General features: G+C 37.9%; 23 non-coding genes across 23 annotated transcripts; all 23 read right to left on the reverse strand.

Moving 5' to 3' along the window:
* Positions 1-1,681: 1,681 nt before the first annotated feature.
* On the reverse strand, positions 1,682-1,754 carry TRNAF-GAA (transfer RNA phenylalanine (anticodon GAA)). Its single transcript has one exon. It is a non-coding gene; the product is annotated as a tRNA-Phe (tRNA).
* Positions 1,755-2,566: 812 nt separating this feature from the next.
* TRNAF-GAA (transfer RNA phenylalanine (anticodon GAA)) lies at positions 2,567-2,639 on the reverse strand. Its single transcript has one exon. It is a non-coding gene; the product is annotated as a tRNA-Phe (tRNA).
* An 813-nt stretch (positions 2,640-3,452) lies between these two features.
* On the reverse strand, positions 3,453-3,525 carry TRNAF-GAA (transfer RNA phenylalanine (anticodon GAA)). The gene has a single exon. It is a non-coding gene; the product is annotated as a tRNA-Phe (tRNA).
* An 815-nt stretch (positions 3,526-4,340) lies between these two features.
* TRNAF-GAA (transfer RNA phenylalanine (anticodon GAA)) lies at positions 4,341-4,413 on the reverse strand. Its single transcript has one exon. It is a non-coding gene; the product is annotated as a tRNA-Phe (tRNA).
* An 811-nt stretch (positions 4,414-5,224) lies between these two features.
* TRNAF-GAA (transfer RNA phenylalanine (anticodon GAA)) lies at positions 5,225-5,297 on the reverse strand. The gene has a single exon. It is a non-coding gene; the product is annotated as a tRNA-Phe (tRNA).
* An 813-nt stretch (positions 5,298-6,110) lies between these two features.
* TRNAF-GAA (transfer RNA phenylalanine (anticodon GAA)) lies at positions 6,111-6,183 on the reverse strand. Its single transcript has one exon. It is a non-coding gene; the product is annotated as a tRNA-Phe (tRNA).
* Positions 6,184-6,998: 815 nt separating this feature from the next.
* On the reverse strand, positions 6,999-7,071 carry TRNAF-GAA (transfer RNA phenylalanine (anticodon GAA)). Its single transcript has one exon. It is a non-coding gene; the product is annotated as a tRNA-Phe (tRNA).
* Positions 7,072-7,882: 811 nt separating this feature from the next.
* On the reverse strand, positions 7,883-7,955 carry TRNAF-GAA (transfer RNA phenylalanine (anticodon GAA)). The gene has a single exon. It is a non-coding gene; the product is annotated as a tRNA-Phe (tRNA).
* An 815-nt stretch (positions 7,956-8,770) lies between these two features.
* TRNAF-GAA (transfer RNA phenylalanine (anticodon GAA)) lies at positions 8,771-8,843 on the reverse strand. Its single transcript has one exon. It is a non-coding gene; the product is annotated as a tRNA-Phe (tRNA).
* Positions 8,844-9,655: 812 nt separating this feature from the next.
* On the reverse strand, positions 9,656-9,728 carry TRNAF-GAA (transfer RNA phenylalanine (anticodon GAA)). Its single transcript has one exon. It is a non-coding gene; the product is annotated as a tRNA-Phe (tRNA).
* An 813-nt stretch (positions 9,729-10,541) lies between these two features.
* TRNAF-GAA (transfer RNA phenylalanine (anticodon GAA)) lies at positions 10,542-10,614 on the reverse strand. Its single transcript has one exon. It is a non-coding gene; the product is annotated as a tRNA-Phe (tRNA).
* A 1,685-nt stretch (positions 10,615-12,299) lies between these two features.
* Positions 12,300-12,372, reverse strand: TRNAF-AAA (transfer RNA phenylalanine (anticodon AAA)). The gene has a single exon. It is a non-coding gene; the product is annotated as a tRNA-Phe (tRNA).
* Positions 12,373-13,186: 814 nt separating this feature from the next.
* Positions 13,187-13,259, reverse strand: TRNAF-GAA (transfer RNA phenylalanine (anticodon GAA)). The gene has a single exon. It is a non-coding gene; the product is annotated as a tRNA-Phe (tRNA).
* A 142-nt stretch (positions 13,260-13,401) lies between these two features.
* On the reverse strand, positions 13,402-13,474 carry TRNAF-GAA (transfer RNA phenylalanine (anticodon GAA)). Its single transcript has one exon. It is a non-coding gene; the product is annotated as a tRNA-Phe (tRNA).
* A 597-nt stretch (positions 13,475-14,071) lies between these two features.
* On the reverse strand, positions 14,072-14,144 carry TRNAF-GAA (transfer RNA phenylalanine (anticodon GAA)). Its single transcript has one exon. It is a non-coding gene; the product is annotated as a tRNA-Phe (tRNA).
* Positions 14,145-14,955: 811 nt separating this feature from the next.
* Positions 14,956-15,028, reverse strand: TRNAF-AAA (transfer RNA phenylalanine (anticodon AAA)). The gene has a single exon. It is a non-coding gene; the product is annotated as a tRNA-Phe (tRNA).
* Positions 15,029-15,843: 815 nt separating this feature from the next.
* Positions 15,844-15,916, reverse strand: TRNAF-GAA (transfer RNA phenylalanine (anticodon GAA)). Its single transcript has one exon. It is a non-coding gene; the product is annotated as a tRNA-Phe (tRNA).
* Positions 15,917-16,728: 812 nt separating this feature from the next.
* On the reverse strand, positions 16,729-16,801 carry TRNAF-GAA (transfer RNA phenylalanine (anticodon GAA)). The gene has a single exon. It is a non-coding gene; the product is annotated as a tRNA-Phe (tRNA).
* A 142-nt stretch (positions 16,802-16,943) lies between these two features.
* On the reverse strand, positions 16,944-17,016 carry TRNAF-GAA (transfer RNA phenylalanine (anticodon GAA)). The gene has a single exon. It is a non-coding gene; the product is annotated as a tRNA-Phe (tRNA).
* A 596-nt stretch (positions 17,017-17,612) lies between these two features.
* On the reverse strand, positions 17,613-17,685 carry TRNAF-AAA (transfer RNA phenylalanine (anticodon AAA)). Its single transcript has one exon. It is a non-coding gene; the product is annotated as a tRNA-Phe (tRNA).
* A 345-nt stretch (positions 17,686-18,030) lies between these two features.
* TRNAF-GAA (transfer RNA phenylalanine (anticodon GAA)) lies at positions 18,031-18,103 on the reverse strand. Its single transcript has one exon. It is a non-coding gene; the product is annotated as a tRNA-Phe (tRNA).
* Positions 18,104-18,246: 143 nt separating this feature from the next.
* Positions 18,247-18,319, reverse strand: TRNAF-GAA (transfer RNA phenylalanine (anticodon GAA)). The gene has a single exon. It is a non-coding gene; the product is annotated as a tRNA-Phe (tRNA).
* Positions 18,320-18,916: 597 nt separating this feature from the next.
* TRNAF-GAA (transfer RNA phenylalanine (anticodon GAA)) lies at positions 18,917-18,989 on the reverse strand. The gene has a single exon. It is a non-coding gene; the product is annotated as a tRNA-Phe (tRNA).
* Between the last annotated feature and the right edge of the window lie 48 nt (positions 18,990-19,037).

A 19,037-nucleotide genomic window follows, 5' to 3' on the forward strand; every position in this document is an offset into this window, starting at 1 on the left:
GATGTGAAGCTGTATTTGGGGTTTTAGGCTGGGGAAAAAAAGAGCATTAAGTGTTCTTGATGAACAACACCTGATAATGAAAGATTCTGCTGGTAAATTGCTATTCTGTAACAAAAATACAGCAACTAAACATGCCGAATCCTGGGATCGAACCCAGGAGCTTTAGATCTTCAGTTTAATGCTCTCACAAAAGAGCTATTGCGTGTAAGTCTGACGTTTAGAAAGTCTTTTTTGGTGTTTAAGATAAGGCAAACTGAAAGAACATCAAGTGTCCTAGAGGGCGAAACCTGAAAATGAAAGTTTCTGCTGCTAAATTTCTTTTTGCTGACTTGCTACTCAGTAACAAACTGCAAACACCCAAACATGTGGAAACCTACGATCGTACTAGGGATTTTAAGGTCTTCAGTCTATTGCTCTCACAACTGAGCTATTTTGGCAAGCTATACTGATAAGAATGTCTTTTTTTAGGAGCTAAAGATTTTGCAAACTGAAATAACATAAAATGCTTTTCAAGATCAAAACCTGAACACAACAGTTTTTGCTGCTAAATTGCTATTCAGTAGCAAAAGCAAACACCCAACCATGCTAAACCCCAGGATTGAACAAGACACCCTTAGATCTTCAGTCTAATGTTGTCACAACTGAGCTATTTCGCCAAGCTCTACTAATAAGAAATTATTTTATTGGGGCTAATAATAATGCAAACTGTAATAACATGAAATGTTCTTGAAGACCAGAACCTGAACACTGCAGTTTCTGCTGCTAAATTGCTATTCTGTAACAAAAAAAACAGCAACTAAATATGCCGAAACCGAACCAGGGACCTTTAGATCTTCAGTCTAACGCTCTCCCAACTGAGCTATTTCGGCTAATTGTGACAGATGTGAAGTCGTATTTGGGGTTTTAGGTTGGGAAAAAAAGAGCATCAAGTGTTCTTGAAGAGCAACACCTGATAATAAAAGATTCTGCTGGTAAATTGCTATTCTGTAACAAAAATACAGCTACTAAACATGCCGAAACCCGGGACCGAACCAGGGACTTATAGATCTTCAGTCTAATGCTCTCCCAAATGAGCTATTGCAGCTACGTCTGACATTTGGAAAGTCTTTTTTGGTGTTTAAGATAAGGCAAACTGAAAGAACATCAAGTGTCCTAGAGGGCGAAACCTGAAAATAAACGTTTCTGCTGCTAAATTTCTTTTTGCTGAATTGCTACTCAGTAACAAAATGCAAACACCCAAACATGTGGAAACCCACAATCGTACTAGGGATTTTAAGGTCTTCAGTCTATTGCTCTCACAACTGAGCTATTTTGGCAAGCTATACTGATAAGAATGTCTTTTTTTGGAGCTAAAGATTTTGCAAACTGAAATAACATAAAATGTTTTTCAAGATCAAAAACTGAAAACAACAGTTTTTGCTGCTAAATTGCTATTCAGTAGCAAAAGCAAACACCCAACCATGCTAAACCCCAGGATTGAACAAGACACCCTTAGATCTTCAGTCTAATGTTGTCACAACTGAGCTATTTCGCCAAGCTCTACTAATAAGAAATTCTTTTATTGGGGCTAATAATAATGCAAACTGTAATAACATGAAATGTTCTTGAAGACCAGAACCTGAACACGGCAGTTTCTGCTGTTAAATTGCTATTCTGTAACAAAAAAACCAGCAACTAAATATGCCAAAACCCAGGATCGAACCAGGGACCTTTAGATCTTCAGTCTAACGCTCTCCCAACTGAGCTATTTCGGCTAATTGAGGCAGATGTGAAGTCGTATTTGGGGTTTTAGGTTGGGAAAAAAAGAGCATCAAGTGTTCTTGAAGAGCAACACCTGATAATAAAAGATTCTTCTTGTAAATTGCTATTCTGTAACAAAAATACAGCTACTAAACATGCCGAAACCTGGGATCGAACCAGTGACTTATAGATCTTCAGTCTAATGCTCTCCCAAATGAGCTATTGCAGCTACGTCTGACATTTGGAAAGTCTTTTTTTGGTGTTTAAGATAAGGCAAACTGAAAGAACATCAAGTGTCCTAGAGGGCGAAACCTGAAAATAAACGTTTCTGCTGCTAAATTTCTTTTTGCTGAATTGCTACTCAGTAACAAAATGCAAACACCCAAACATGTGGAAACCCACGATCGTACTAGGGATTTTAAGGTCTTCAGTCTATTGCTCTCACAACTGAGCTATTTTGGCAAGCTATACTGATAAGAATGTCTTTTTTTGGAGCTAAAGATTTTGCAAACTGAAATAACATAAAATGTTTTTCAAGATCAAAAACTGAAAACAACAGTTTTTGCTGCTAAATTGCTATTCAGTAGCAAAAGCAAACACCCAACCATGCTAAACCCCAGGATTGAACAAGACACCCTTAGATCTTCAGTCTAATGTTGTCACAACTGAGCTATTTCGCCAAGCTCTACTAATAAGAAATTATTTTATTGGGGCTAATAATAATGCAAACTGTAATAACATGAAATGATCTTGAAGACCAGAACCTGAACACGGCAGTTTCTGCTGCTAAATTGCTATTCTGTAACAAAAAAACAGCAACTAAATATGCCAAAACCCGGGATCGAACCAGGGACCTTTAGATCTTCAGTCTAACGCTCTCCCAACTGAGCTATTTCGGCTAATTGTGAAAGATGTCAAGCTGTATTTGGGGTTTTAGGCTGGGGAAAAAAAGAGCATTAAGTGTTCTTGATGAACAACACCTGATAATGAAAGATTCTGCTGGTAAATTGCTATTCTGTAACAAAAATACAGCAACTAAACATGCCGAATCCTGGGATCGAACCCAGGAGCTTTAGATCTTCAGTTTAATGCTCTCACAAAAGAGCTATTGCGTGTAAGTCTGACGTTTAGAAAGTCTTTTTTGGTGTTTAAGATAAGGCAAACTGAAAGAACATCAAGTGTCCTAGAGGGCGAAACCTGAAAATGAAAGTTTCTGCTGCTAAATTTCTTTTTGCTGACTTGCTACTCAGTAACAAACTGCAAACACCCAAACATGTGGAAACCCACGATCGTACTAGGGATTTTAAGGTCTTCAGTCTATTGCTCTCACAACTGAGCTATTTTGGCAAGCTATACTGATAAGAATGTCTTTTTGTAGGAGCTAAAGATTTTGCAAACTGAAATAACATAAAATGCTTTTCAAGATCAAAACCTGAACACAACAGTTTTTGCTGCTAAATTGCTATTCAGTAGCAAAAGCAAACACCCAACCATGCTAAACCCCAGGATTGAACAAGACACCCTTAGATCTTCAGTCTAATGTTGTCACAACTGAGCTATTTCGCCAAGCTCTACTAATAAGAAATTATTTTATTGGGGCTGATAATAATGCAAACTGTAATAACATGAAATGTTCTTGAAGACCAGAACCTGAACACGGCAGTTTCTGCTGCTAAATTGCTATTCTGTAACAAAAAAACAGCAACTAAATATGCCGAAACCCGGGATCGAACCAGGGACCTTTAGATCTTCAGTCTAACGCTCTCCCAACTGAGCTATTTTGGCTAATTGTGAAAGATGACAAGCTGTATTTGGGGTTTTAGGCTGGGGAAAAAAAGAGCATTAAGTGTTCTTGATGAACAACACCTGATAATGAAAGATTCTGCTGGTAAATTGCTATTCTGTAAAAAAAATACAGCAACTAAACATGCCGAATCCTGGGATCGAACCCAGGAGCTTTAGATCTTCAGTTTAATGCTCTCAAAAAAGAGCTAGTGCGTGTAAGTCTGACGTTTAAAAAGTCTTTTTTGGTGTTTAAGATAAGGCAAACTGAAAGAACATCAAGTGTCCTAGAGGGCGAAACCTGAAAATGAAAGTTTCTGCTGCTAAATTTCTTTTTGCTGACTTGCTACTCAGTAACAAACTGCAAACACCCAAACATGTGGAAACCCACGATCGTACTAGGGATTTTAAGGTCTTCAGTCTATTGCTCTCACAACTGAGCTATTTTGGCAAGCTATACTGATAAGAATATCTTTTTTTAGGAGCTAAAGATTTTGCAAACTGAAATAACATAAAATGCTTTTCAAGATCAAAACCTGAACACAACAGTTTTTGCTGCTAAATTGCTATTCAGTAGCAAAAGCAAACACCCAACCATGCTAAACCCCAGGATTGAACAAGACACCCTTAGATCTTCAGTCTAATGTTGTCACAACTGAGCTATTTCGCCAAGCTCTACTAATAAGAAATTATTTTATTGGGGCTAATAATAATGCAAACTGTAAAAACATGAAATGTTCTTGAAGACCAGAACCTGAACACGGCAGTTTCTGCTGCTAAATTGCTATTCTGTAACAAAAAAAAACAGCAACTAAATATGCCGAAACCCGGGATCGAACAAGGGACCTTTAGATCTTCAGTCTAACGCTCTCCCAACTGAGCTATTTCGGCTAATTGTGACAGATGTGAAGTCGTATTTGGGGTTTTAGGTTGGGAAAAAAAGAGCATCAAGTGTTCTTGAAGAGCAACACCTTATAATGAAAGATTCTGCTGGTAAATTGCTATTCTGTAACAAAAATACAGCTACTAAACATGCCGAAACCCGGGATCGAACCAGGGACTTATAGATCTTCATTCTAATGCTCTCCCAAATCAGCTTTTGCAGCTACGTCTGACACTTGGAAAGTCTTTTTTGGTGTTTAAGATAAGGCAAACTGAAAGAACATCAAGTGTCCTAGAGGGCGAAACCTGAAAATAAACGTTTCTGCTGCTAAATTTCTTTTTGCTGAATTGCTACTCAGTAACAAAATGCAAACACCCAAACATGTGGAAACCCACGATCGTACTAGGGATTTTAAGGTCTTCAGTCTATTGCTCTCACAACTGAGCTATTTTGGCAAGCTATACTGATAAGAATGTCTTTTTTTGGAGCTAAAGATTTTGCAAACTGAAATAGCATAAAATGTTTTTCAAGATCAAAAACTGAAAACAACAATTTTTGCTGCTAAATTGCTATTCAGTAGCAAAAGCAAACACCCAACCATGCTAAACCCCAGGATTGAACAAGACACCCTTAGATCTTCAGTCTAATGTTCTCACAACTGAGCTATTTCGCCAAGCTCTACTAATAAGAAATTCTTTTATTGGGGCTAATAATAATGCAAACTGTAATAACATGAAATGATCTTGAAGACCAGAACCTGAACACGGCAGTTTCTGCTGCTAAATTGCTATTCTGTAACAAAAAAACAGCAACTAAATATGCCGAAACCCGGGATCGAACCAGGGACCTTTAGATCTTCAGTCTAACGCTATCCCAACTGAGCTATTTCGGCTAATTGTGAAAGATGTCAAGCTGTATTTGGGGTTTTAGGCTGGGGAAAAAAAGAGCATTAAGTGTTCTTGATGAACAACACCTGATAATGAAAGATTCTGCTGGTAAATTGCTATTCTGTAACAAAAATACAGCAACTAAACATGCCGAATCCTGGGATCGAACCTAGGAGCTTTAGATCTTCAGTTTAATGCTCTCACAAAAGAGCTATTGCGTGTAAGTCTGACGTTTAGAAAGTCTTTTTTGGTGTTTAAGATAAGGCAAACTGAAAGAACATCAAGTGTCCTAGAGGGCGAAACCTGAAAATGAAAGTTTCTGCTGCTAAATTTCTTTTTGCTGACTTGCTACTCAGTAACAAACTGCAAACACCCAAACATGTGGAAACCCACGATCGTACTAGGGATTTTAAGGTCTTCAGTCTATTGCTCTCACAACTGAGCTATTTTGGCAAGCTATACTGATAAGAATGTCTTTTTGTAGGAGCTAAAGATTTTGCAAACTGAAATAACATAAAATGCTTTTCAAGATCAAAACCTGAACACAACAGTTTTTGCTGCTAAATTGCTATTCAGTAGCAAAAGCAAACACCCAACCATGCTAAACCCCAGGATTGAACAAGACACCCTTAGATCTTCAGTCTAATGTTGTCACAACTGAGCTATTTCGCCAAGCTCTACTAATAAGAAATTATTTTATTGGGGCTGATAATAATGCAAACTGTAATAACATGAAATGTTCTTGAAGACCAGAACCTGAACACGGTAGTTTCTGCTGCTAAATTGCTATTCTGTAACAAAAAAACAGCAACTAAATATGCCGAAACCCGGGATCGAACCAGGGACCTTTAGATCTTCAGTCTAACGCTCTCCCAACTGAGCTATTTTGGCTAATTGTGAAAGATGACAAGCTGTATTTGGGGTTTTAGGCTGGGGAAAAAAAGAGCATTAAGTGTTCTTGATGAACAACACCTGATAATGAAAGATTCTGCTGGTAAATTGCTATTCTGTAAAAAAAATACAGCAACTAAACATGCCGAATCCTGGGATCGAACCCAGGAGCTTTAGATCTTCAGTTTAATGCTCTCACAAAAGAGCTAGTGCGTGTAAGTCTGACGTTTAAAAAGTCTTTTTTGGTGTTTAAGATAAGGCAAACTGAAAGAACATCAAGTGTCCTAGAGGGCGAAACCTGAAAATGAAAGTTTCTGCTGCTAAATTTCTTTTTGCTGACTTGCTACTCAGTAACAAACTGCAAACACCCAAACATGTGGAAACCCACGATCGTACTAGGGATTTTAAGGTCTTCAGTCTATTGCTCTCACAACTGAGCTATTTTGGCAAGCTATACTGATAAGAATATCTTTTTTTAGGAGCTAAAGATTTTGCAAACTGAAATAACATAAAATGCTTTTCAAGATCAAAACCTGAACACAACAGTTTTTGCTGCTAAATTGCTATTCAGTAGCAAAAGCAAACACCCAACCATGCTAAACCCCAGGATTGAACAAGACACCCTTAGATCTTCAGTCTAATGTTGTCACAACTGAGCTATTTCGCCAAGCTCTACTAATAAGAAATTATTTTATTGGGGCTAATAATAATGCAAACTGTAAAAACATGAAATGTTCTTGAAGACCAGAACCTGAACACGGCAGTTTCTGCTGCTAAATTGCTATTCTGTAACAAAAAAAAACAGCAACTAAATATGCCGAAACCCGGGATCGAACCAGGGACCTTTAGATCTTCAGTCTAACGCTCTCCCAACTGAGCTATTTCGGCTAATTGTGACAGATGTGAAGTCGTATTTGGGGTTTTAGGTTGGGAAAAAAAGAGCATCAAGTGTTCTTGAAGAGCAACACCTTATAATGAAAGATTCTGCTGGTAAATTGCTATTCTGTAACAAAAACACAGCTACTAAACATGCCGAAACCTGGGATCGAACCAGGGACTTATAGATCTTCAGTCTAATGCTCTCCCAAATCAGCTTTTGCAGCTACGTCTGACACTTGGAAAGTCTTTTTTGGTGTTTTAGATAAGGCAAACTGAAAGAACATCAAGTGTCCTAGAGGGCGAAACCTGAAAATAAACGTTTCTGCTGCTAAATTTCTTTTTGCTGAATTGCTACTCAGTAACAAAATGCAAACACCCAAACATGTGGAAACCCAAGATCGTACTAGGGATTTTAAGGTCTTCAGTCTATTGCTCTCACAACTGAGCTATTTTGGCAAGCTATACTGATAAGAATGTCTTTTTTTGGAGCTAAAGATTTTGCAAACTGAAATAGCATAAAATGTTTTTCAAGATCAAAAACTGAAAACAACAGTTTTTGCTGCTAAATTGCTATTCAGTAGCAAAAGCAAACACCCAACCATGCTAAACCCAGGGATTGAACAAGACACCCTTAGATCTTCAGTCTAATGTTCTCACAACTGAGCTATTTCGCCAAGCTCTACTAATAAGAAATTCTTTTATTGGGGCTAATAATAATGCAAACTGTAATAACATGAAATGATCTTGAAGACCAGAACCTGAACACGGCAGTTTCTGCTGCTAAATTGCTATTCTGTAACAAAAAAACAGCAACTAAATATGCCGAAACCCAGGATCGAACCAGGGACCTTTAGATCTTCAGTCTAACGCTCTCCCAACTGAGCTATTTCAGCTAATTGTGAAAGATGTCAAGCTGTATTTGGGGTTTTAGGCTGGGGAAAAAAAGAGCATTAAGTGTTCTTGATGAACAACACCTGATAATGAAAGATTCTGCTGGTAAATTGCTATTCTGTAACAAAAATACAGCAACTAAACATGCCGAATCCTGGGATCGAACCCAGGAGCTTTAGATCTTCAGTTTAATGCTCTCACAAAAGAGCTATTGCGTGTAAGTCTGACGTTTAGAAAGTCTTTTTTGGTGTTTAAGATAAGGCAAACTGAAAGAACATCAAGTGTCCTAGAGGGCGAAACCTGAAAATGAAAGTTTCTGCTGCTAAATTTCTTTTTGCTGACTTGCTACTCAGTAACAAACTGCAAACACCCAAACATGTGGAAACCCACGATCGTACTAGGGATTTTAAGGTCTTCAGTCTATTGCTCTCACAACTGAGCTATTTTGGCAAGCTATACTGATAAGAATGTCTTTTTTTAGGAGCTAAAGATTTTGCAAACTGAAATAACATAAAATGCTTAACAAGATCAAAACCTGAACACAACAGTTTTTGCTGCTAAATTGCTATTCAGTAGCAAAAGCAAACACCCAACCATGCTAAACCCCAGGATTGAACAAGACACCCTTAGATCTTCAGTCTAATGTTGTCACAACTGAGCTATTTTGCCAAGCTCTACTAATAAGAAATTATTTTATTGGGGGCTAATAATAATGCAAACTGTAATAACATGAAATGTTCTTGAAGACCAGAACCTGAACACGGCAGTTTCTGCTGCTAAATTGCTATTCTGTAACAAAAAAACCAGCAACTAAATATGCCGAAACCCGGGATCGAACCAGGGACCTTTAGATCTTCAGTCTAACGCTCTCCCGACTGAGCTATTTCGGCTAATTGTGACAGATATGAAGTCGTATTTGGGGTTTTAGGTTGGGGAAAAAAGAGCATCAAGTGTTCTTGAAGAGCAACACCTGATAATAAAAGATTCTGCTGGTAAATTGCTATTCTGTAACAAAAATACAGCTACTAAACATGCCGAAACCCGGGATCGAACCAGGGACTTATAGATCTTCAGTTTAATGCTCTCCCAAATGAGCTATTGCAGCTACGTCTGACATTTGGAAAGTCTTTTTTGGTGTTTAAGATAAGGCAAACTGAAAGAACATCAAGTGTCCTAGAGGGCGAAACCTGAAAATAAACGTTTCTGCTGCTAAATTTCTTTTTGCTGAATTGCTACTCAGTAACAAAATGCAAACACCCAAACATGTGGAAACCCACGATCGTACTAGGGATTTTAAGGTCTTCAGTCTATTGCTCTCACAACTGAGCTATTTTGGCAAGCTATACTGATAAGAATGTCTTTTTTTGGAGCTAAAGATTTTGCAAACTGAAATAACATAAAATGTTTTTCAAGATCAAAACCTGAAAACAACAGTTTTTGCTGCTAAATTGCTATTCAGTAGCAAAAGCAAACACCCAACCATGCTAAACCCCAGGATTGAACAAGACACCCTTAGATCTTCAGTCTAATGTTGTCACAACTGAGCTATTTCGCCAAGCTCTACTGATAAGAAATTCTTTTATTGGGGCTAATAATAATGCAAACTGTAATAACATGAAATGTTCTTGAAGACCAGAACCTGAACACGGCAGTTTCTGCTGTTAAATTGCTATTCTGTAACAAAAAAAACAGCAACTAAATATGCCGAAACCCAGGATCGAACCAGGGACCTTTAGATCTTCAGTATAACGCTCTCCCAACTGAGCTATTTCGGCTAATTGTGACAGATGTGAAGTCGTATTTGGGGTTTTAGGTTGGGAAAAAAAGAGCATCAAGTGTTCTTGAAGAGCAACACCTTATAATGAAAGATTCTGCTGGTAAATTGCTATTCTGTATCAAAAATACAGCTACTAAACATGCCGAAACCTAGGATCGAACCAGGGACTTATAGATCTTCAGTCTAATGCTCTCCCAAATGAGCTATTGCAGCTACGTCTGACATTTGGAAAGTCTTTTTTGGTGTTTAAGATAAGGCAAACTGAAAGAACATCAAGTGTCCTAGAGGGCGAAACCTGAAAATAAACGTTTCTGCTGCTAAATTTCTTTTTGCTGACTTGCTACTCAGTAACAAACTGCAAACACCCAAACATGTGGAAACCCACGATCGTACTAGGGATTTTAAGGTCTTCAGTCTATTGCTCTCACAACTGAGCTATTTTGGCAAGCTATACTGATAAGAATGTCTTTTTTTAGGAGCTAAAGATTTTGCAAACTGAAATAACATAAAATGCTTTTCAAGATCAAAACCTGAACACAACAGTTTTTGCTGCTAAATTGCTATTCAGTAGCAAAAGCAAACACCCAACCATGCTAAACCCCAGGATTGAACAAGACACCCTTAGATCTTCAGTCTAATGTTGTCACAACTGAGCTATTTCGCCAAGCTCTACTAATAAGAAATTATTTTATTGGGGCTAATAATAATGCAAACTGTAATAACATGAAATGTTCTTGAAGACCAGAACCTGAACACGGCAGTTTCTGCTGCTAAATTGCTATTCTGTAACAAAAAAAACAGCAACTAAATATGCCGAAACCCGGGATCGAACAAGGGACCTTTAGATCTTCAGTCTAACGCTCTCCCAACTGAGCTATTTCGGCTAATTGTGACAGATGTGAAGTCGTATTTGGGGTTTTAAGTTGGGAAAAAAAGAGCATCAAGTGTTCTTGAAGAGCAACACCTGATAATAAAAGATTCTGCTGGTAAATTGCTATTCTGTAACAAAAATACAGCTACTAAACATGCCGAAACCCGGGATCGAACCAGGGAATTATAGATCTTCAGTCTAATGCTCTCCCAAATGAGCTATTGCAGCTACGTCTGACATTTGGAAAGTCTTTTTTGGTGTTTAAGATAAGGCAAACTGAAAGAACATCAAGTGTCCTAGAGGGCGAAACCTGAAAATAAACGTTTCTGCTGCTAAATTTCTTTTTGCTGAATTGCTACTCAGTAACAAAATGCAAACACCCAAACATGTGGAAACCCACGATCGTACAAGGGATTTTAAGGTCTTCAGTCTATTGCTCTCACAACTGAGCTATTTTGGCAAGCTATACTGATAAGAATGTCTTTTTTAGGAGCTAAAGATTTTGCAAACTGAAATAACATAAAATGTTTTTCAAGATCAAAAACTGAAAACAACAGTTTTTGCTGCTAAATTGCTATTCAGTAGCAAAAGCAAACACCCAACCATGCTAAACCCCAGGATTGAACAAGACACCCTTAGATCTTCAGTCTAATGTTGTCACAACTGAGCTATTTCGCCAAGCTCTACTAATAAGAAATTATTTTATTGGGGCTAATAATAATGCAAACTGTAATAACATGAAATGTTCTTGAAGACCAGAACCTGAACACGGCAGTTTCTGCTGTTAAATTGCTATTCTGTAACAAAAAAAACAGCAACTAAATATGCCGAAACCCAGGATCCTTTAGATCTTCAGTCTAACGCTCTCCCAACTGAGCTATTTCGGCTAATTGTGACAGATGTGAAGTCGTATTTGGGGTTTTAGGTTGGGAAAAAAAGAGCATCAAGTGTTCTTGAAGAGCAACACCTTATAATGAAAGATTCTGCTGGTAAATTGCTATTCTGTAACAAAAATACAGCTACTAAACATGCCGAAACCCAGGATCGAACCAGGGACTTATAGATCTTCAGTCTAATGCTCTCCCAAATGAGCTATTGCAGCTACGTCTGACATTTGGAAAGTCTTTTTTGGTGTTTAAGATAAGGCAAACTGAAAGAACATCAAGTGTCCTAGAGGGCGAAACCTGAAAATAAACGTTTCTGCTGCTAAATTTCTTTTTGCTGAATTGCTACTCAGTAACAAAATGCAAACACCCAAACATGTGGAAACCCACGATCGTACTAGGGATTTTAAGGTCTTCAGTCTATTGCTCTCACAACTGAGCTATTTTGGCAAGCTATACTGATAAGAATGTCTTTTTTTGGAGCTAAAGATTTTGCACACTGAAATAACATAAAATGTTTTTCAAGATCAAAAACTGAAAACAACAGTTTTTGCTGCTAAATTGCTATTCAGTAGCAAAAGCAAACACCCAACCATGCTAAACCCAAGGATTGAACAAGACACCCTTAGATCTTCAGTCTAATGTTCTCACAACTGAGCTATTTCGCCAAGCTCTACTAATAAGAAATTCTTTTATTGGGGCTAATAATAATGCAAACTGTAATAACATGAAATGAACTTGAAGACCAGAACCTGAACACGGCAGTTTCTGCTGCTAAATTGCTATTCTGTAACAAAAAAACAGCAACTAAATATGCAGAAACCCGGGATCGAACCAGGGACCTTTAGATCTTTAGTCTAACGCTCTACCAACTGAGCTATTTCGGCTAATTGTGAAAAATGTAAAGCCGTATTTGGGGTTTTAGGCTGGGGAAAAAAAGAGCATTAAGTGTTCTTGATGAACAACACCTGATAATGAAAGATTCTGCTGGTAAATTGCTATTCTGTAACAAAAATACAGCAACTAAACATGCCGAATCCTGGGATCGAACCCAGGAGCTTTAGATCTTCAGTTTAATGCTCTCACAAAAGAGCTATTGTTTGTAAGTCTGACGTTTAGAAAGTCTTTTTTGGTGTTTAAGATAAGGCAAACTGAAAGAACATCAAGTGTCCTAGAGGGCGAAACCTGAAAATGAAAGTTTCTGCTGCTAAATTTCTTTTTGCTGACTTGCTACTCAGTAACAAACTGCAAACACCCAAACATGTGGAAACCCACGATCGTACTAGGGATTTTAAGGTCTTCAGTCTATTGCTCTCACAACTGAGCTATTTTGGCAAGCTATACTGATAAGAATGTCTTTTTTTAGGAGCTAAAGATTTTGCAAACTGAAATAACATAAAATGCTTTTCAAGATCAAAACCTGAACACAACAGTTTTTGCTGCTAAATTGCTATTCAGTAGCAAAAGCAAACACCCAACCATGCTAAACCCCAGGATTGAACAAGACACCCTTAGATCTTCAGTCTAATGTTGTCTCAACTGAGCTATTTCGCCAAGCTCTACTAATAAGAAATTATTTTATTGGGGCTAATAATAATGCAAACTGTAATAACATGAAATGTTCTTGAAGACCAGAACCTGAACACGGCAGTTTCTGCTGCTAAATTGCTATTCTGTAACAAAAAAAACAGCAACTAATTATGCCGAAACCCGGGATCGAACCAGGGACCTTTAGATCTTCAGTCTAACGCTCTCCCAACTGAGCTATTTCGGCTAATTGTGACAGATGTGAAGTCGTATTTGGGGTTTTAGGTTGGGAAAAAAAGAGCATCAAGTGTTCTTGAAGAGCAACACCTTATAATGAAAGATTCTGCTGGTAAATTGCTATTCTGTAACAAAAATACAGCTACTAAACATGCCGAAACCCGGGATCGAACCAGGGACTTATAGATCTTCAGTCTAATGCTCTCCCAAATGAGCTATTGCAGCTACGTCTGACATTTGGAAAGTCTTTTTTGGTGTTTAAGATAAGGCAAACTGAAAGAACATCAAGTGTCCTAGAGGGCGAAACCTGAAAATAAACGTTTCTGCTGCTAAATTTCTTTTTGCTGAATTGCTACTCAGTAACAAAATGCAAACACCCAAACATGTGGAAACCCACGATCGTACTAGGGATTTTAAGGTCTTCAGTCTATTGCTCTCACAACTGAGCTATTTTGGCAAGCTATACTGATAAGAATGTCTTTTTTTGGAGCTAAAGATTTTGCAAACTGAAATAACATAAAATGTTTTTCAAGATCAAAAACTGAAAACAACAGTTTTTGCTGCTAAATTGCAATTCAGTAGCAAAAGCAAACACCCAACCATGCTAAACCCCAGGATTGAACAAGACACCCTTAGATCTTCAGTCTAATGTTGTCACAACTGAGCTATTTCGCCAAGCTCTACTAATAAGAAATTCTTTTATTGGGGCTGATAATAATGCAAACTGTAATAACATGAAATGTTCTTGAAGACCAGAACCTGAACACGGCAGTTTCTGCTGTTAAATTGCTATTCTGTAACAAAAAAAACAGCAACTAAATATGCCGAAACCCAGGATCGAACCAGGGACCTTTAGATCTTCAGTCTAACGCTCTCCCAACTGAGCTATTTCGGCTAATTGTGACAAATGTGAAGTCGTATTTTGGGTTTTAGGTTGGGAAAAAAAGAGCATCAAGTGTTCTTGAAGAGCAACACCTTATAATGAAAGATTCTGCTGGTAAATTGCTATTCTGTAACAAAAATACAGCTACTAAACATGCCGAAACCCAGGATCGAACCAGGGACTTATAGATCTTCAGTCTAATGCTCTCCCAAATGAGCTATTGCAGCTACGTCTGACATTTGGAAAGTCTTTTTTGGTGTTTAAGATAAGGCAAACTGAAAGAACATCAAGTGTCCTAGAGGGCGAAACCTGAAAATAAACGTTTCTGCTGCTAAATTTCTTTTTGCTGAATTGCTACTCAGTAACAAAATGCAAACACCCAAACATGTGGAAACCCACGATCGTACTAGGGATTTTAAGGTCTTCAGTCTATTGCTCTCACAACTGAGCTATTTTGGCAAGCTATACTGATAAGAATGTCTTTTTTTGGAGCTAAAGATTTTGCAAACTGAAATAACATAAAATGTTTTTCAAGATCAAAAACTGAAAACAACAGTTTTTGCTGCTAAATTGCTATTCAGTAGCAAAAGCAAACACCCAACCATGCTAAACCCCAGGATTGAACAAGACACCCTTAGATCTTCAGTCTAATGTTCTCACAACTGAGCTATTTCGCCAAGCTCTACTAATAAGAAATTCTTTTATTGGGGCTAATAATAATGCAAACTGTAATAACATGAAATGAACTTGAAGACCAGAACCTGAACACGGCAGTTTCTGCTGCTAAATTGCTATTCTGTAACAAAAAAACAGCAACTAAATATGCCGAAACCCGGGATCAAACCAGGGACCTTTAGATCTTTAGTCTAACGCTCTACCAACTGAGCTATTTCGGCTAATTGAGAAAAATGTGAAGCCGTATTTGGGGTTTTAGGCTGGGGGAAAAAAGAGCATTAAGTGTTCTTGATGAACAACACCTGATAATGAAAGATTCTGCTGGTAAATTGCTATTCTGTAACAAAAATACAGCAACTAAACATGCCGAATCCTGGGATCGAACCCAGGAGCTTTAGATCTTCAGTTTAATGCTCTCACAAAAGAGCTATTGTTTGTAAGTCTGACGTTTAGAAAGTCTTTTTTGGTGTTTAAGATAAGGCAAACTGAAAGAACATCAAGTGTCCTAGAGGGCGAAACCTGAAAATGAAAGTTTCTGCTGCTAAATTTCTTTTTGCTGACTTGCTACTCAGTAACAAACTGCAAACACCCAAACATGTGGAAACCCACGATCATACTAGGGATTTTAAGGTCTTCAGTCTATTGCTCTCACAACTGAGCTATTTTGGCAAGCTATACTGATAAGAATGTCTTTTTTTAGGAGCTAAAGATTTTGCAAACTGAAATAACATAAAATGCTTTTCAAGATCAAAACCTGAACACAACAGTTTTTGCTGCTAAATTGCTATTCAGTAGCCAAAGCAAACACCCAACCATGCTAAACCCCAGGATTGAACAAGACACCCTTAGATCTTCAGTCTAATGTTGTCACAACTGAGCTATTTCGCCAAGCTCTACTAATAAGAAATTATTTTATTGGGGCTAATAATAATGCAAACTGTAAAAACATGAAATGTTCTTGAAGACCAGAACCTGAACACGGCAGTTTCTGCTGCTAAATTGCTATTCTGTAACAAAAAAAAACAGCAACTAAATATGCCGAAACCCAGGATCGAACCAGGGACCTTTAGATCTTCAGTCTAACGCTCTCCCAACTGAGCTATTTCGGCGAATTGTGACAGATGTGAAGTCGTATTTGGGGTTTTAGGTTGGGAAAAAAAGAGCATCAAGTGTTCTTGAAGAGCAACACCTTATAATGAAAGATTCTGCTGGTAAATTGCTATTCTGTAACAAAAATACAGCTACTAAACATGCCAAAACCCGGGATAGAACCGGGGACTTATAGATCTTCAGTCTAATGCTCTCCCAAATGAGCTATTGCAGCTACGTCTGACATTTGGAAAGTCTTTTTTGGTGTTTAAGATAAGGCAAACTGAAAGAACATCAAGTGTCCTAGAGGGCGAAACCTGAAAATAAACGTTTCTGCTGCTAAATTTCTTTTTGCTGAATTGCTACTCAGTAACAAAATGCAAACACCCAAACATGTGGAAACCCACGATCGTACTAGGGATTTTAAGGTCTTCAGTCTATTGCTCTCACAACTGAGCTATTTTGGCAAGCTATACTGATAAGAATGTCTTTTTTTGGAGCTAAAGATTTTGCAAACTGAAATAACATAAAATGTTTTTCAAGATCAAAAACTGAAAACAACAGTTTTTGCTGCTAAATTGCTATTCAGTAGCAAAAGCAAACACCCAACCATGCTAAACCCCAGGATTGAACAAGACACCCTTAGATCTTCAGTCTAATGTTGTCACAACTGAGCTATTTCGCCAAGCTCTACTAATAAGAAATTATTTTATTGGGGCTAATAATAATGCAAACTGTAATAACATGAAATGTTCTTGAAGACCAGAACCTGAACACGGCAGTTTCTGCTGTTAAATTGCTATTCTGTAACAAAAAAAACAGCAACTAAATATGCCGAAACCCGGGATCGAACCAGGGACCTTTAGATCTTCAGTCTAACGCTCTCCCAACTGAGCTATTTCGGCTAATTGTGACAGATGTGAAGTCGTATTTGGGGTTTTAGGTTGGGAAAAAAAGACCATCAAGTGTTCTTGAAGAGCAACACCTTATAATGAAAGATTCTGCTGGTAAATTGCTATTCTGTAACAAAAATACAGCTACTAAACATGCCGAAACCCGGGATCGAACCAGGGACTTATAGATCTTCAGTCTAATGCTCTCCCAAATGAGCTATTGCAGCTACGTCTGACATCTGGAAAGTCTTTTTTGGTGTTTAAGATAAGGCAAACTGAAAGAACATCAAGTGTCCTAGAGGGCGAAACCTGAAAATAAACGTTTCTGCTGCTAAATTTCTTTTTGCCGAATTGCTACTCAGTAACAAAATGCAAACACCCAAACATGTGGAAACCCACGATCGTACTAGGGATTTTAAGGTCTTCAGTCTATTGCTCTCACAACTGAGCTATTTTGGCAAGCTATACTGATAAGAATGTCTTTTTTTGGAGCTAAAGATTTTGCAAACTGAAATAACATAAAATGTTTTTCAAGATCAAAAACTGAAAACAACAGTTTTTGCTGCTAAATTGCTATTCAGTAGCAAAAGCAAACACCCAACCATGCTAAACCCCAGGATTGAACAAGACACCCTTAGATCTTCAGTCTAATGTTCTCACAACTGAGCTATTTCGCCAAGCTCTACTAATAAGAAATTCTTTTATTGGGGCTAATAATAATGCAAACTGTAATAACATGAAATGAACTTGAAGACCAGAACCTGAACACGGCAGTTTCTGCTGCTAAATTGCTATTCTGTAACAAAAAAACAGCAACTAAATATGCAGAAACCCAGGATCGAACCAGGGACCTGTAGATCTTTAGTCTAACGCTCTACCAACTGAGCTATTTCGGCTAATTGTGAAAAATGAGAAGCCGTATTTGGGGTTTTAGGCTGGGGAAAAAAAGAGCATTAAGTGTTCTTGATGAACAACACCTGATAATGAAAGATTCTGCTGGTAAATTGCTATTCTGTAACAAAAATACAGCAACTAAACATGCCGAATCCTGGGATCGAACCCAGGAGCTTTAGATCTTCAGTTTAATGCTCTCACAAAAGAGCTATTGTTTGTAAGTCTGACGTTTAGAAAGTCTTTTTTGGTGTTTAAGATAAGGCAAACTGAAAGAAGACCAGAACCTGAACACGGCAGTTTCTGCTGCTAAATTGCTATTCTGTAACAAAAAAAACAGCAACTAAATATGCCGAAACCCGGGATCGAACCAGGGACCTTTAGATCTTCAGTCTAACGCTCTCCCAACTGAGCTATTTCGGCTAATTGTGACAGAAGTGAAGTCGTATTTGGGGTTTTAGGTTGGGAAAAAAAAGAGCATCAAGTGTTCTTGAAGAGCAACACCTGATAATAAAAGATTCTGCTGGTAAATTGCTATTCTGTAACAAAAATACAGCTACTAAACATGCCGAAACCCGGGATCGAACCAGGGACTTATAGATCTTCAGTCTAATGCTCTCCCAAATGAGCTATTGCAGCTACGTCTGACATCTGGAAAGTCTTTTTTGGTGTTTAAGATAAGGCAAACTGAAAGAACATCAAGTGTCCTAGAGGGCGAAACCTGAAAATAAACGTTTCTGCTGCTAAATTTCTTTTTGCCGAATTGCTACTCAGTAACAAAATGCAAACACCCAAACATGTGGAAACCCACGATCGTACTAGGGATTTTAAGGTCTTCAGTCTATTGCTCTCACAACTGAGCTATTTTGGCAAGCTATACTGATAAGAATGTCTTTTTTTGGAGCTAAAGATTTTGCAAACTGAAATAACATAAAATGTTTTTCAAGATCAAAAACTGAAAACAACAGTTTTTGCTGCTAAATTGCTATTCAGTAGCAAAAGCAAACACCCAACCATGCTAAACCCCAGGATTGAACAAGACACCCTTAGATCTTCAGTCTAATGTTGTCACAACTGAGCTATTTCGCCAAGCTCTACTAATAAGAAATTATTTTATTGGGGCTAATAATAATGCAAACTGTAATAACATGAAATGTTCTTGAAGACCAGAACCTGAACACGGCAGTTTCTGCTGTTAAATTGCTATTCTGTAACAAAAAAAACAGCAACTAAATATGCCGAAACCCGGGATCGAACCAGGGACCTTTAGATCTTCAGTCTAACGCTCTCCCAACTGAGCTATTTCGGCTAATTGTGACAGATGTGAAGTCGTATTTGGGGTTTTAGGTTGGGAAAA

Source organism: Pseudophryne corroboree, unplaced genomic scaffold (assembly GCF_028390025.1).
Source record: "Pseudophryne corroboree isolate aPseCor3 unplaced genomic scaffold, aPseCor3.hap2 scaffold_1232, whole genome shotgun sequence".
Taxonomy (NCBI): Eukaryota; Metazoa; Chordata; class Amphibia; order Anura; family Myobatrachidae; genus Pseudophryne; species Pseudophryne corroboree.